The 15,674-nt window shown below is 46.8% G+C and overlaps 2 long non-coding RNA genes across 3 annotated transcripts; both read left to right on the top strand.

Moving 5' to 3' along the window:
- Positions 1-568: 568 nt before the first annotated feature.
- Positions 569-3,536, top strand: LOC131419895 (uncharacterized). The gene is made up of 3 exons (XR_009223374.1): positions 569-754; positions 1,618-2,101; positions 3,184-3,536. It is a non-coding gene; the product is annotated as an uncharacterized LOC131419895 (long non-coding RNA).
- Positions 3,537-3,543: 7 nt separating this feature from the next.
- On the top strand, positions 3,544-12,016 carry LOC131419890 (uncharacterized). Of its 2 annotated transcripts, none has more exons than XR_009223362.1 (3): positions 3,544-3,697; positions 3,907-3,997; positions 11,650-12,016. It is a non-coding gene; the product is annotated as an uncharacterized LOC131419890 (long non-coding RNA). The 2 variants fall into 2 exon arrangements; XR_009223363.1 differs by lacking the exon at positions 11,650-12,016 and adding an exon at positions 11,358-11,390.
- The last annotated feature ends 3,658 nt before the right edge of the window (positions 12,017-15,674 follow it).

Raw genomic sequence — 15,674 nt, 5'->3', positions numbered from 1 at the left:
AGCTGGGGAGTGGAGACCCCAGTGACCAACAGGAGAGCCCCCTCCCAGTACCATGAGACCTCAGCGCTCAGAGGAGCCCAGTGAGAACACTTCTCCAGGCCGTTTGAATCTCTCGGGTTTGCAAAGAAAAGGGATTTGCATTCAGACCCCTCACATTATTCCTAAATTTATCCCTCGTTCTTTCCCCTCCCCTGAGAGAGAACCCTGAAAATCTTAAGGAACTCAATAGTCAAGACAAGTCCTTGAACAGAGAACTGATGATCAAGGTAGAGTGGAGGCTGGGGGTCTGGAAAGAGAAGAGGGGTGCGGAGGAGGGGCACTGGGCAGGCTGTGGTTTTGATAGTTTCTCACTTGAACTTTCTCTGAAACATTCCCATCTATTTCATCCAGATTAATAAGCAGAGAGATCTGTTCTGCCCATGGGAAGGTGGGGTGCCGTTTGTGGGCAGGAGGCCCTGGTCATGGGACACAATGTTGTTGGCTGGGCTGTTCCAGGAGGAGTTGCCGAGCTGGCGCCATCAACAGGTCTCTGGCTTCCATGTATGTCCATCCTGCAAGATGTAGCTTCTTCCATGCTGTTGGGTGGTTGGTGTGGGTTTAGCCCTCAGCCTAAAACTATCCTCAGGAAGCCAGGACCCCTCTGCTCCTTCTATCTTCACCACATCTCCAAGGGGCTGCAGCCTGCCTGCCCCAGGGATGTGCGTGGCAGAGGATTCCCATGGCCCAGGTGGACAAACAGGCTGCTCATCCTTAGGTGGCAGATGTGTGTGCATTGTGGGACTCCCCACTGGACCCCTAGTGCAGTCACTTGAGTGAACCACAGGAGTCTAACCTGAGTGCCTGGTTGGCAATGACATAGGCCCCCGGTGGCTTATGAGAAGTGTCTAGGCAACTGATGGATTCTTAGTGGACCCTGCTGAAAGGAAGTTAGGAGCCTCATGTAAACAGGGAATCAAAATGTCCTGTCATCCCCTTCCCTGTTGATCAGAGGTGGCACCTTGGGGGTCCAGTTCCTGAGTGGATAAAGAAAGAGGTCAGGGGCCTGCCCGGTGACGCAAGTGGTTAAGTGCGCGCACTCCGCTGCGGCGGCTCAGGGTTCACCGGTTCAGGTCTCCGGCGCGCACCGACGCACCGCTTGTCGACCTATGATGTGGCAGCGTCCCATATAAAGTGGAGGAAGATGGGCATGGATGTTAGCCCAGGGCCAGTCTTCCTCAGCAAAAAAAGAGGAGGATTGGCAGATGTTAGCACAAGGCTGATCTCCTCACAAAAAAAAAAAAAAAGGATTCAGTGCAGGGGAATGTCCTGAGGCGTTCCTTAGGGAGCAGAAGGCTTTGGCTTGGCCTCTGGCCCAGCCTGGGGGCCAGACACTCCACATGACTGGGGCAGGCAGGAGCCACTCAACCAGACTCCCAAGACACCCCATCCTCTCCATCCATGACTCGGCCCAGGACCAAGCTTTGAGAGCTCAGGGGACAGGACTGTTTTCAGTGGTGGGGCTGGGGGTTAGGCGTGGATGTTGGAACAGGGCCTCTGGCTGAGAGGGGCAAGCGGCCTCTCCTCTCTGGGCCCCTGAGCACCTCTCTGCCCATGTTTGGGCCTCTGTCTCCTCATCAGGGAAATGGAGGGATGGTGATTGTGTTGTGCAGGCCTCACAGGGTGGTGTTGAGGTAAGAGGGAGGAAAGGAATGTGGGAGCTTTCTGCCTGCTCCACCTGGAGGGGTGAGGGCCAGAACAAGGATGACAGTCTTGTGACACTGAGTCCTCATGAGAACCTGTGTGGTAGCTGGAGTTCTCACACTTTCCGGATGAGGAAACAGGCTCAAGGAGGCCAGGCCACGAGCCCAAGCTCACACCCAGAGTGAGAGTTGGAGCTGGGCTTGTTCTGGAATCACAAGACCTTGGAGGATGGAATGACATTGGTACCAGTTGACTCAAGTCAGATGCCCAGTGTCGGAGGCCAGTGGTGCTGGAGAGAAATGGGGTGAGGGGAGTATCGCCTCGCTGACACTGTCCTCGACCCTGACAGGAGGGGCCCTTCACGTTTGCCCCCCCAGAGTGCAACCCCGAGAGAGTGCAGGAGAAGCAGCAGCAGCAGTAGGTGAGTGTGCCTGTGGGCCAGGGGCTCTGCGCTCCCAGCTGGAGGCCTCAGATCAAGAGAGGAGGGCCCTTTCTCTTGGTGCCACAGTGCCCAAATCCCCCAGTAGAAGTGACCAAGAGGAGGGCCTGGAAGAGATGGTGCAGGATGGGTTGTTTTGGGGAGGTCCGGGGAAGGCACACCATGTGATTTGCCAGAAGCCGGCCCTGGGATGTGAGGAGGAGGAGTGTGGTGTTCTTGGGGTGTGAAGGGAGGAAGAATTGAGGGGAGGCTGCTGAGGATCCTAGGCTGCTCCTCGTGGGAAACCTGTGGTGGGGCAGGAGGCTGAGGGTGGGGACTTTTCAGGAGAGGGTCTACATGGGGTCTACTTGAGAGCAAGGGCTCATCCCACCCCACCCCGATGTCACAGGGTGTCTTCCCCTATCTTGGCAATCTGCTCAGTGACCTGCTGATGCTGCACCTGGCGATGGGTGACTATCTCGAGGTGGGTGAACCTGAGGACTAGGCAGGAAGGACCAGGATTCTGAGCCTTGGGATGCGGGAGCCCCCAAACTGAGCTCTGAGTTCTCAGCACTTGGCACATCTCCTCTCATGAGAGCCTCGCAGCTGCCCCTGGGAGCTGGGGCATCAGGCCCATCTTAGGGATGAGTGAAAAGAGGCTCTGCCAGAGACACCCATTCCAGTTCCCCAGGCTGAGGAAGCTCAGAGCTGCCTGATGGCACAGCTGTGTGAGGTTTTATCTGAGCTGGACTCAGCCTCTAACTCCTATGCTGCCCATGAAGGGAGAGAGAAGTCGGGCCCCCCCAAGTCAGGCAGCACATAAGTTGCTGAGCAGTCCCCTCTGCCTAAGGCCTCAGCCTCCAAGTCTGTCATCAGAGAGAGTTGTGCTGCCAGGTCCCTCAGTCTCACCCCCATGTCCTCCTACTCTGGAGCCCAGAGCCCAGCCTAGGTCCAAGTCCTCTTTTCTCAGCATGCCCGGCCCCCTCTGGGGACCTGGCAGTAGTGCAACATGAGAAGGGGTGGGCATAGGGAGCTAGTCAGGCTAGGGGGCTTTGTCTGATGGACTCTGGCTGTCTACCTTTCAGGGGAATGAGATCAACCTTGAGAAGAGGACTGAGGAGCAGCTGTGGCACTCCCTGCAGGGGAGGGGAAAGAGGTGGAAATCAGAGACCTTCTGGGCAGAACAGTCCCTGGCTTCACCCCCTGTATCTTACATTGAGTGGAAGAGTTTGATAACAGAGGAGTGGGAGACCCATCCAATTGGCGGGTGGGTTGAGGGGAGGATGGCATCAAGGATATCTTCCTGGAGGAGGAGCTGATTATTCCCATTCTGAGAACTGGTAGAGCCTGGATGGAACTGGAGGGAAGGATGGTTTCCAGGACTGGTCCCCTGCCCCACTCCTCACCTCCAACAAGGCCCCTGCAGCATCCTCCACCCAGGCCCTGTCTCCCTCATCTCCTTCCCTCTGGTCCCAGGAATACCGAGTCATGAGGAAGATCCTGCTGCTCCAGGAGGCTGCCAAGAATTACAACCTAGAACCCGAGGGAGCAATTTGTGGCCTGGTTCCAAGACATGGAGTTGCTCAACGAGAATGAGAGGTGAGGCCGGGCAGGAGTTGGGTGAGGGCAGGGGTGGACTTTCCCTGTTGGCCAGTCCAGAGAGCCTGTCTCCATGGTCCCCCACTCATCCCCCGGCCTTATTATATGGCGACCTCTGGGACACCCAGACTCCAGCTGCTGGGCAGGCAGTAGGGGGACACCTGAGGTGTGGTTCCTGGTAGGCTCACAGGTGCCTCTCTGTCCTGTAGCTACAACCTGTCCTGCCAGCCAGAGCCCTAGACCTAGTTGGCCTGCAAAATACGCAAGGCCAAGAAGAACCGGCCATCATCAAGGTCTGGGGTGAGTGAGTGTCTGGGCCGGGGTGACTGACTCCTGGGGGTTCAGTAAGGCTTCGGGCTAAGCGTGGCCTTTGGGAGTCGGATAGCTGGCACTGGGATCCCAGCTCCACTATTGACCAGTCCTGCGACTGGGGTGACTCTCTTCAGCTTCCTGAGACTCCGTTTCCCTCTCTGTGAAATAGGTGATACTAAATGATCGCTCACGTGGCAGGGACGAATGGGGTACTGGTGGCTGACAGCACTGAGCACAGGGTCTGAAGCACCCAGTGCAGTGGGGACAGGGTGGGGGGCCATGATTCAGAGGGAGGCTGCAGAAGATAACCCGACTCTTCTACTCACCCCCAGGCCCCAACGCCGAACCCCGTACCAGTGGCCGATCACAGCCCCATCCTCAGCAGCAGGGACACAGTTGGGATGCTTGCGATGCACCGGGCCAGCTCCTCCCACTTGATGGGAAGGGGAGCATTTTAAGCTGATTCCTGGGGTCCCCTGAAGCCCAAGAGAGAAGGGACGACCCCATCCCAGCTCCCTGACATCTCTACCTCAGCACCTACTCACCCATTGGGGAGGGTCAGTGGTTATTTGTTGTAAATAATAAATGACATATTTGAATATTATATTAAAGTCCTGTTCCCTTTACAGCTTGGGAGTTGTGGTGTGGTTCTGTAGCTTTCTGTAGGCATGTGAGTGAGACACAGAATCTCACATTTCTCCTTGAATCAAGAACTCTTCTGAGTCATCAACTTATTGTATGTTGGAGAAGGGAGAAAGGCCAGCCCCTTTTTTGGCTAGTGACATCACTCCCAATTCTCCCTAACTCCGAGGGCAAGATCATTTCAGTATCATTCAGCTGCTCCAGGGGCGGACACTGCCCCCCGCCCGTTCTCTTGGGATTTAAAGGTTGATGGTACTTTCCCAGGCAAAGCAACAACCACTGAAATGTGGGTGTCTTTAAAACAGCACTACCCAGGACCAGGTCGTGCCATAGGCAGGGGGTGCCTTTCTACATTCTGGAGGAAGAGGGAATGTTTTCTGCTTCTCTTGTTGAGGTTTCTTTTGACCAAATTTTAGGAACTTGTAGTTTTCTAGTTCAATCTCTGGAATTGCATCAGCTCTAAGTGGGAAAAACAATATAAAAAGATCAAAACATGCACATGGAGAGGACAAGGCCTGAAAAGGTGATTTGCAAATGGACTAAAGGCAGACAGGACTTTCCCTCCTGAGACCCCTCTAGTGCCTCCATGTTCACTACTGACCTAGAATTGAATCTTGCTGTGATCCTTGTCCAGGACTCTGAATTCTGTTTCCTGCTTGTTTTGTATCCAATGGGAAAGATTTGTGATGCAGCTTTAAGGCTACCACTGGACCTCATTCCATAAATACGACCACTCTCTGTGAACCAGGATTTCCAGCACACCTGCCTTCCTTATGCCATTCACTTTAGGGCAGAAATTCCCTAGAAGGCTCCTCCCTGGCTTGGCCTGATGGATCCCGGGTGAGCTCTACTTTACCAGCATAAGGGACCATAATCTTGACCAGTGAGTGACCCCACACTGTCCCTTGCTGTCCAAGGTGACTTCTGAGCCCATGTCCTTCTGAGGTCCACGGTCTTGGACAGTTCTCCAGTTTACACATTCAGTGTTGATGTTGCCAACTTGTCCAAATGGGGCAATGGGGCCCGAGCCATTAAAGTGTGTCACCCCTGGGTGGTTGTGTTTTTTCCCCCAGTCTTGTGCTGTGGTTACATTACAACCACCTGATGGGGTGTGAACCCTGTTTGGAGCTTTGAAAGATGAGGCATGACAGGGGTGTGGGGTGGTCCAGCAGGAAAAGCCACGGAACTGATGATCCATGGTCGTGTATGAACACAGCCTTACCAATTAAAATACTGAAATTCTTCCCATCTGGTGGTGAATAGACACTGCTCTGAGCTCACACCGAGAACCCACCCCAGGACAAGGGCTTTCAAAGGGTTACCAAGTGGCATTTTGAACCTCATCACTTGGAAACACCCTGTAAGACAAGGGCCAGATGAATCACTTGGCACTTGTGAGTTATCGCCTCCTGACTGATGGCTGCAAGTGTCACCCAGACACACAGGCTGGACTCTGCCAGGGAAGCCTTCTTAGGACAGCTAGAAGCTGAGGATGACTCCTGGTTCCCGGCATCCCAGGCCCTTCCTGACATGGCACAGCCACCCAGGAAAGTGGTTTGGTAATGAAAAGACTGGGAAGGCAATACTTCGCCTCTAAAGAGAAAGAGAAGTACCAATAGCGAAAGCTTGATCCCTCAAATAGTCAATTAAATCTCAACCAGCAGTGAGTTCTTGTCAGATTACTGATGCCGAAATGGTCTCTTTTGATAAGAACATGATCCCCCAGCTGCCATGTCCATCTTCATGAATCAAATTTCCAACACATATGGATCTAAAAAACTGAGGGAAATCTGGCATTTCCTTAGATGCAACTCTGAAGTAGCATGCAAGAAGGAACACAAAAATGGAGACCAAAAGTAAATATCTAATTTGAGAACATAGACATCGAAGTGCTTTTAAAATAATATTTTGGAATCTATTGGAATATTACACAAAAAGAATAATCCACTTTAAGTAGGTTTTACTGTGACTGTATGGGGCAAAACTGAATCATCCCGTGACGTTGATAACTCGCTGATGACTTGAAAGTACAAATCAATAACATACATAGTAAAGGAAAATGAAAGAACAGCATGAAAAAGGAAGATCTTTCTCTCCTCACTTGAAACTCAACCTCTCACCTCAGAAAGAAACCACTGTCTATATTTTCTGTCAAGCAGCAGAGTTTAATAAAAGAAACATATTGGTATATTTCAAAGTTTCAAGAGCTCAAAGCAAGGAAACATGAGGGACGCTGCCAAGAGACCTCACTGAGGTGCCTGCTCCATTTCGTCTGCTGTCAAGACGGCCTTCCTGGCCCCTAACTTTCTCTGCCTCGCTAGCAAGTCTGTTCACCATCAGTGCTATCACCAGTCTCTCTCCTGTGCTCTTCACTGCCCTTTCCTCCTTCCTGATACCTTCCTCAGTCGCCAGAAGTTGTTGGCAGTGGAACTGTGGAATGCCCAGATCAGCTCCTGGAATCATCTCTGCCAAATCTGAAGACCGGCAGGAGTGGGCATGGGACCTGGAGTGCAGAACACCTGCGAGCACACCTGGAAGGGATTCACCTGTGTGACTAGAGGCAAGTTTTTCCAACGCTTTGGCAAGATTGAAAGGATTTACTAGTTGTCCTGCACTTCTGCAGGCCTTGAGTCCTTGTGGTCTCTCGGGCCAGCAGACCTGGTGGGGCTCATCCAAGGTGTCCTCCCAGAGACCCTTCACTGCCAGGGTGGGATGAAATTCTAGTAACTGGTCTCTTGAATATGTCACTAGACATCCTCAAAGGGATGGAGATGTTTAAACCAGGCTTTGGTTTGGACTGGTTCCCACAGTTATGCTGCTTCCTCTGTGAAGACTTGGCTATCATCCTTCTTTTCCTCTTACCCTACAAAAATAAATCATGAAATTGGGTCAAATGATAAAGGAAGCCTGCCTTTTTAGGACAATTATCCTGGCTGTTTTGTACTTCCACCCTCCCTCTATCCTCTGGGGATAGATCTGACCTGTGTCCTGGGATGTCATCAGGCAGATTTGCATCAAGAACGGAAAGCTCAAGGTCAAAACTCAAGGCTCCTCCAGATCATTTCTCCCCCTCCATCCTGTTAACACCCCCTCCTTGTTTGAGTGTGTTTCTATTCTCTTCTTGTCCTTGTCACTCTCAACCTCATAAGGCACTCCCTCTCAGGACAGTCGGTCCCCAGTCCTTTACTAGTTCCCAAATCCTACCATTTCTGTGTTTTCTGACTACTCATTTGCTTAATCCATTGACCACTTGGTGTTCATAGAAGTTAAATCAATAGTGACATTATCAACCACCCCCTGTTAACGACTTACTCCCATATCCCAGATGTTCACATAATCCAAATGGTTATGTTCAAAAGTAAATAATTCAGAAAACATATTCACCCACCACAAATTCCTGATCTCTAATATTTTTATTCAAACACTCATACAGTAGATACCTGTGCCTCATGATCAGAAGTAATGCTAGATCACCGATCCTCACCTTAATTTCCTCCTACAACTATCAATCTTGGATTCCATGGACTATGATCTCAATAATTTCCTTGGAATAATAAAAAATTCATTACCACTCATTTATGTTGTAAACCTCCAAACCCAGAAGATCCCGATTATCTGCCATGCCGCAGCTATGGCTGGTCTTATAACAAGCTGAATAAAAAGCATGAAACATGATCTTTTGGTACCACTGTAAATACAAACCCATCTGCATCAACTGGGAAACATCCATAATGCCTGGAAATTTTGTTCTCTTTTTTTGTGTTGGCTCAATAAGAGAAAGACAAATCAATTTAAAAAATGAGCAAGGGACCAGAGTAGACTTTTTCTAATGAAGACATACAAGTGGCCAAGAGGTGTATGAAAAGGTGTTCAGCATCACTAATCATCAGGGAATGCAAATCAAAACCACAATGAGCTATCACTTCACACCTGTTAAGATGGCCATTATCAAAAAAACTAAAGATGGCAAATGTTGGTGAGGATGTGGAGAAAAGGAACCCTTGTGGGAATGTAAACTAGTACAACCTTTATGGAAAACAGTATGGAGCTTACTCCAAAAATGAAAACTAGCATATGATCCAGCAATCCCACTTCTGGTATATGCCCACAGGATTGAACTCAGGGTCTCAAAGAAATACCTGCACTCTAATGTTCATTGTAGCTAATTCACGATAGCCGAGATATGGAAGTAACCTAAATGTCACTGATGGATGAATGGATAAAGAAATGGAATATTAGTCAACCTTGAAAAAAGAAGGAGATCCTGCCTTTTTTGACAACATGGATGGACCTAGAAGACATTATGCTAAGCGAAATAAGGCAGACAGAGAAAGGCAAATACTCACTTATATGTGGAATCTTAAATAGTCAAACTCATACAAGCAGAAGTTAGAATGGTGGTTGCCAGGGCTTGAGGGGATGGAGAAATGGGGAGCTGATGGTCAAAGGATACAGAGTTTCAGTAATCAAGATAAATAAGTTCTGGAGATCTAGCATATGGCATAGTGCTTACAGCTAACAAGACTGTATTGCACACATCACATTTGCTAATAGTGTAGATATTAAGAGTTCTTACCACACAATAATAGTAATAAAGGAAGTGAGAGAAAACTTTGGGAGGTGATGGATATGTTTGTGGCCTTGATGGTGGTGACAGTCTCAAGGGTATATACTTATGTCCAAATTCATCAAGCTGTATATGGAAAAGTATGACACCATCGTTGATTCTTCTGCACCTTGAAATATGCCGTGTCCTCATCACAAGAGAAAAAAATTTGTAACTATGTATGGGGACGGATGTTAACGGGATTTATTGTGGTGATCATTTCAACATTTATACAAACATTGAATCATTATGTTGTGCCGCTGAAACTAATTTAATGTTGTATGTTAACTTTACCTCAATAAAAAAAAAACACACAACAGAAAAAACCATTTTAATATTGTAAATGAGTTCAGTGAATCCCTGAAACTGCCCCATTCCCATATGAGAGTTACAGGAAGCAGAGAGGATGAGGTAAGATGGAAGAAAGTTGTACAAAACAGTATTCAAATTAAAATCATTTAAGTTGATATCAACTCCTTGTGGCAAAGTTCTGTGAGCACCGATCTTCTTTCACATTTTTCCTGGAAAAGCATACCTACAGATCCAACCCATAATAGTTTCCTCATTTGCTCTAATAAGAAAATTTTAACTTAATAAATAAAACCAAAAGCATCCCTTATGTATGAATAAAGTTAGTGAACCTTACAGAGAAAAGAGCATATTTGCACAGTCTCAATAAAGGTAACAGAAGAACGGAATGATGATGAAGTCTCATTCAAGCTTATCTTTGAAAGCCAGTAAAACCAGGTTATCTTTTCAAGAACGTGTGTAGAGCTGTCAACCTTGGAAGATAGAAATAGTGGCCTCCTCTGCAGCAAAGGTCATGCTTGCTTACTGCCCAGTATAATAAAAATAACACCCCTCCCCAGGCCAAAGGTAGGCAGACTTCCTGCCTGTTATCAAAGATATGAGTTCCTTAAGCTCTGAGATTTTGCAACCCTCTGCATGTCTCCTGGCCCACTGTGTATCACCCTTTGGGAAGTGGGATTTAGTGAACCAGTGCAAATGTTGATACTCTGGCCACTGTCATTGCTGTGTCATTAAGTCCTGTGTCTCTGACCCATGGGTCTCGTGTCTTTTGCCAGCATCTGTAAGACCATGGTAGGCTAACTTATTGGTTTGCAGGTAAGGTAAAATATCAGACAATTGACAGTTCCTGACAAGCCGTTAAAGTAACTAGTAGTCTTAGGAACAGAGAGCTATCCAGAACAATATGCATGGATGGTCTTCATAGAAGACTTCATGCAACCAAAACTTTAATAAGTCTCTCTGACCTCTTTTATTTCTACCTCAATTAGAAGGAGAGGCACCAAGCTTTATAGACCTAGGGTTTATGCAAGCCACGTGGAGACCCAGTGACCAGAAACTTCCCATGGGAGCAAAGACAGATGGGCATATTTCCAAAATGGACCCATATACCTCCCGATCATCCAAAAGACAATACATTATCTTAATTTATGATGATTTGATTCATTAAAATCTTGTGATGGGCCAAAGATACACTTCTAAGAGGAATGAGGCACATGGCAGTTGTAAGCAGATTAACACATTTGGTGAATATCAAACTCTGAACTAACTTTAGAGTTCTAATCAATCAAAAGGTACAACAAATTTAATTAGGTAGATTAAATGATATTTAATGGTATGCCTGATTATTACTCTGCAATAATGAACAAGCAGCTCATGTAAATAACTATAATTGGTCTTTAAAATATGATAGTCAGGACTGTTTGAGATAAGCTGGAGAGAAGGAAGGGGAGAAATAGATAAAAGTTATCTGCTCTGACGCCACTCTCAAAGCCCCCGGATCTACATGTAACCCAGGAGATAGAGGCAGATGGCTGTGTGCCTAGATCCTCCTGCACTGTGGTTCTCACGGATGTCACAGGGCTGAAGCAGCTTCCTGAATCGTGTTTACACGTCCATGTGTACAATACCCTTGACCAAGGGGATGAACCACCATTCAATCATCCCTTACACCCCTCTAACTAACAATTAGATTTCAGAATCATTGTACCATTACATGATAATTTATTTCTCAAACCTGTAGGATGGCGAGCTAAAAGAAAATCAAATTTCAATGGCTTCTTTTCTTTGAAGGACCAAGATGTTCTTTCACACTTAGAATCCGGATTAGAGGATAAATCCCTCAAGTCAATGGAAACAACTTAAAAAAATGGACAGAGGGATATTTCATTCATATATACACAGTTTGCACTGTGGCAAAAATAGTTATATTTTAAAAAATTAGAATTTTTTGAAATTTTATACATATTACTGACTTTGTTCTGCTTATACTCCCTTTGGTTTACCAAATCAAACTCACTCTTTAATGGGCATCTAGCATTGAGTGCTAATAACAGCAGCTTTTTTAAATTCTTATTTTTCCCAGGTCAAAGACCAAGGGAAGAGGTCGTCAAGAGGTCAAGTCTAATCTACCTATGGATGTGGCAGCCTTAACTATGGATGTTCAAACCAGACATTGCCAGCAGAACCACATCTCTTCACCCATAGGTGAGTTTTTACTAGTAATCACAGAGACTTGAGGATATCAAAGGAAATTCTTTATTAAGAACCAAAGTTATAGATCCCTATCTTGGGTTCATTACTTTGAATTTTTGACCCAAATCATATGCATCTATTGGACCATGTTCAATTTTATGATCTTTAGAAGATGCAGCCTACAGCTGAAGAGAAACAGATACAACACCAATATCTTACCCTCTCTGAAGCACAACTGAGAGCCCCTGGAGTCAGAAGTTTTCAAGACAAGAAAAAGTCATTCTTCTTCCGAACAGAGAGAGTAGAGGCTATTCAAACATTCAACTTTAAATTGTTAACATGACTTGTTAGAATGTGATGGAGCAAGCCTCACACCTTCTAAGTTTCATGATTTTTCTCCAGAATACTGAGAGGGATGACCTTAAAGTCCAGTTTCCCCATAAATGTCTTTATTCAGTGATAAAATTAAATTCGCTATAAAATAATTCCCATAGGGCTGGCCCCGTTGCTTAGTGGTTAAGTGCTCTGCTACTTGTGGCCCGGGTTCAGATCCGGCATGCACTAACACGCTGCTTCTCCGGCCATGCTGAGGCCACATCCCACATACAGCAACTAGAAGGATGTGCAACTATGACGTACAACTATTTACTGGGGCTTTGGGGGAAAAAAAGGAGAAGGATTGGCAACAGATGTTAACTCAGAGCCGGTCTGCCTAGGCAAAAAGAGGAGGATTGGCATGGATGTTACCTCAGGGCTGATCTTCCTCACACACACACAAAAATAATAATAATAACAATAATAATAATAATACCCATAAAATTGTTAAAAATATATCATAGTCTCTGACCAAGAGGAAACAAGGAAAATTGAGCAGTTGAATAGCAGTGTAATAAACTCCATACAAGGATCTTACTGTAGCATTATGTATAATAGTGAAACTGGACATAATCTCATCTCTATCAAAGAAGAAATAAACAGATCATGGTATTCCTGTTCTTTGGAGTACCTCTAAAACTTCTAAAAAGCTAAGTTAGGGTGGCGAGCACTGATAAGGAAAGACATCTATGATATATGGTTTGGGAAACAGCAAATTGCAAAATGATGTAGTTATGTCATTTATGTTAAAAAAAACTTTATGTGTATTTATATGTTCATAGGAAATGTCCAGAACAATAAGCTGCAACCTCTTAACTATAGTTCCTTCTGAGTAGGGGAGTGAGTTTGCAGGGAAAGGGATGGATGAGGGAGGTTTCACTTTACTCTAAATAGATCTGGGTAACTTGACTTTTTTTATAGTATGTAATTCTTTCATAATTAGAAAAATGAGTGATGTGACCTTTTGGTGCAGGGCAATACTATTATGTTCTCCAGTGTCTGTACTGTATGTTATTGCACAGCACGGACTGTAAGAGAAAGCCCAGAGGAGCAATGAAGACAAAGAAGACATAACACCTGCAAAAAGTCAGTGGAGTATTTCTCCATAACAAACCTTCCAGGTGAGTGACGGTCAGTATCTTCCACTGCTCCAGCTCTCACAATAAACCTAGAACCTGCCCTGGGTAAGCTGGAGGACCATGCCTGACTAGTCCACTCCCTGCATGGGGCCGGTTTGTGCAGGGTGACTGTCATCAAGCAGACAATGGACTCAGGATGGGGCGTGTGCCTTTGGAGAGGATGGCAGAGAGGCACAAATTGGAATGCCAGCTAAGTGCACACACTTGAGAGGCGGAGTTCCAAGTGGAGACTCAAAATGTACCAAGAAACTGTGTGAAGTGAAGGAAGCACTCGACCACTCTGAGCCTCAGTGTTCCCCCCTGGAAAAGGGGGATCACAGGCCTGCTTCACAGAGCTGTTGGGGAAGATACATAAAAGTGCCTGTGACAGTCAGTGTCACATTATTAACAAAGTCGTCTCCGACTTCAGAAAATCAATGAAAAGAATAATGTGATGAGACCAAAGACAAGATGCCCAGCTTCGTAAGCAGCCCCAGCAGCATGAGAATGAGAGGAGCTCCGAGTAAGCAGGGTTCTTCACAGCTCCACTGGAGAGGATGAACATGGGCTACACCACGATAAGGGGCTGTTGTACAGTGACACGTGTAGTGAGAGTGGGTCCCTAAAGACACTGTGAAATAGTGTTACACACAGTGGCTCCTAGGAAACAACTACAAAGCAATGAATGCAGCAGATAGGAGTGGGAATGGGGCAAGCAGAGGAGGGTCAGAGCTACAAAATCTGACGGAAGACACTGAACCACGACGAGTGCCCAGCTCTGTCAACAGCTGCTGTGGTTGCGCCAGGAGATCAAACGTTTGAGACAGCCATTGTGGGGACTGCTGGGAGCACAGTTGTCACTGTGGCCACACCTCAACAGCAGTGCATCGGAGCACACACACCCCGAGACTTTCCTCTCCATTAATCCTTGTTTTAAGATGACGAATATCCTCATGTTACATTGTTTCCTTCCAACACTTGTGGACGAGTGTCATCAGAACCCCCGAAGAGGGCACAGGCCAGATTAGGATGGAACGCTGGGGGCTGGGGGAGGGGCGCTGCACCTGACTACACGGATTATCACCTGGGCCTATTGAACACGAGAGAAGCACCCAAGGATGTGGTCTAATGAGACTTCCCTGTCTTGCCACATTCAGAGACACTACACACTTTCTCATCCTTTCTTTACAAAAATGTTAAAGAATTCATGTGTCATTAATTCATACAGAGGCAAATTCTTGACAAAGTGACAGGGTCCAGTTTCCATGACCAGGTTTTTCAGTTGCTTTGATAATATCCCACATTCAGAAATCGGAAATGTAACCTATTGGGATGTGTAATATAAACAGGGACTTTTTTTCCTGTAGATCAACGCCCAGATTTTTAGGGACGACATAAATCATGAAAGCTGCTAACCATTCCTCCACAGGTTTCAATAAGACTTTTAAGTTAATTTATCAATCTCAGGAAAAGACAATTTGGCAATTCAAATTTTTTGTTTCTGCATTCAAATGTACAGTACAGCCAAGAGAATGAGCAGAAAAAAATTAACAGGAAGGTCTTGCTTGCATTTTATCTTTTGCAAATAAGCAGGATATTTTATGCTCTATTCCTTTCACCACTCTAATCAATTTTTAAAGAATATGGTACCTCTGACTATCCCTAGGCATGTTTATCTGGGAACCTTGTCAGAATTCAAAGCAGAGATGTTAAAGGTGACGGGTTTCAAATGCTGCCCAAGTGCTGTCTACCTTGAACGTCCCTCTCCCAAAGCTGGACGACTGGTCTCTTCCTGAGTGATCAGAGTCGCCACCCGTGTCCCTGAGAGACTGGCCACTCAGGCCTGAGCTGAGATTAGGTGATCAATCTAAAGGGCAAAATGCTTAAGCTATTCTCATCTTAAGGTTGCTGTTTTGGAGGCCACTGCACTGGAATGCGTTGGTGAAAACGGCCTACTAGATACTTGCCTGGGAATTGGGTTGTTCTCCTCTGCTCTTAGCGGATCCTGGGGAAACCAATGATTAAGCTCACAGATGCCTCAACTTCGATATCTGCAAAAAAGGCAAGCAACAGCCAATGTTACCACCCAGCAAAGCTCTTAAGTTGTACTTGCAAGAGCGGCCACAAGAGCGAATCTCTCTCAAAAGCTGATGAAAGGATGGCACTTTGGCTGGAGAAGGCAGAGGGCAGCAGGCAAAGTGGAAAGTTTCTAGGATGTCAAACCAGTTCCCATAGGCAGTTTAGAGAAGCACCTGGCCCTGGACTAGGTAGGAGGCTATGGAAAGACCCACCGGCACGCAGGTGGGAGGAGGAATCAAGCAATGGAGGGAGGCGGTGTGGAAGAGGCAAGAGTCCGACTTCAATTTTGGACAAAACCAGTTGCACGCTGCAGGCCCTCGGCTGCCCATGCAGCCTCCACATC

This window comes from Diceros bicornis, chromosome 22 (genome assembly GCF_020826845.1).
Source record: "Diceros bicornis minor isolate mBicDic1 chromosome 22, mDicBic1.mat.cur, whole genome shotgun sequence".
Classification (NCBI taxonomy): Eukaryota; Metazoa; Chordata; class Mammalia; order Perissodactyla; family Rhinocerotidae; genus Diceros; species Diceros bicornis.
Note: the sequence above shows the minus strand (reverse complement) of the source record. Positions and strands in the feature narration are given on the sequence as shown.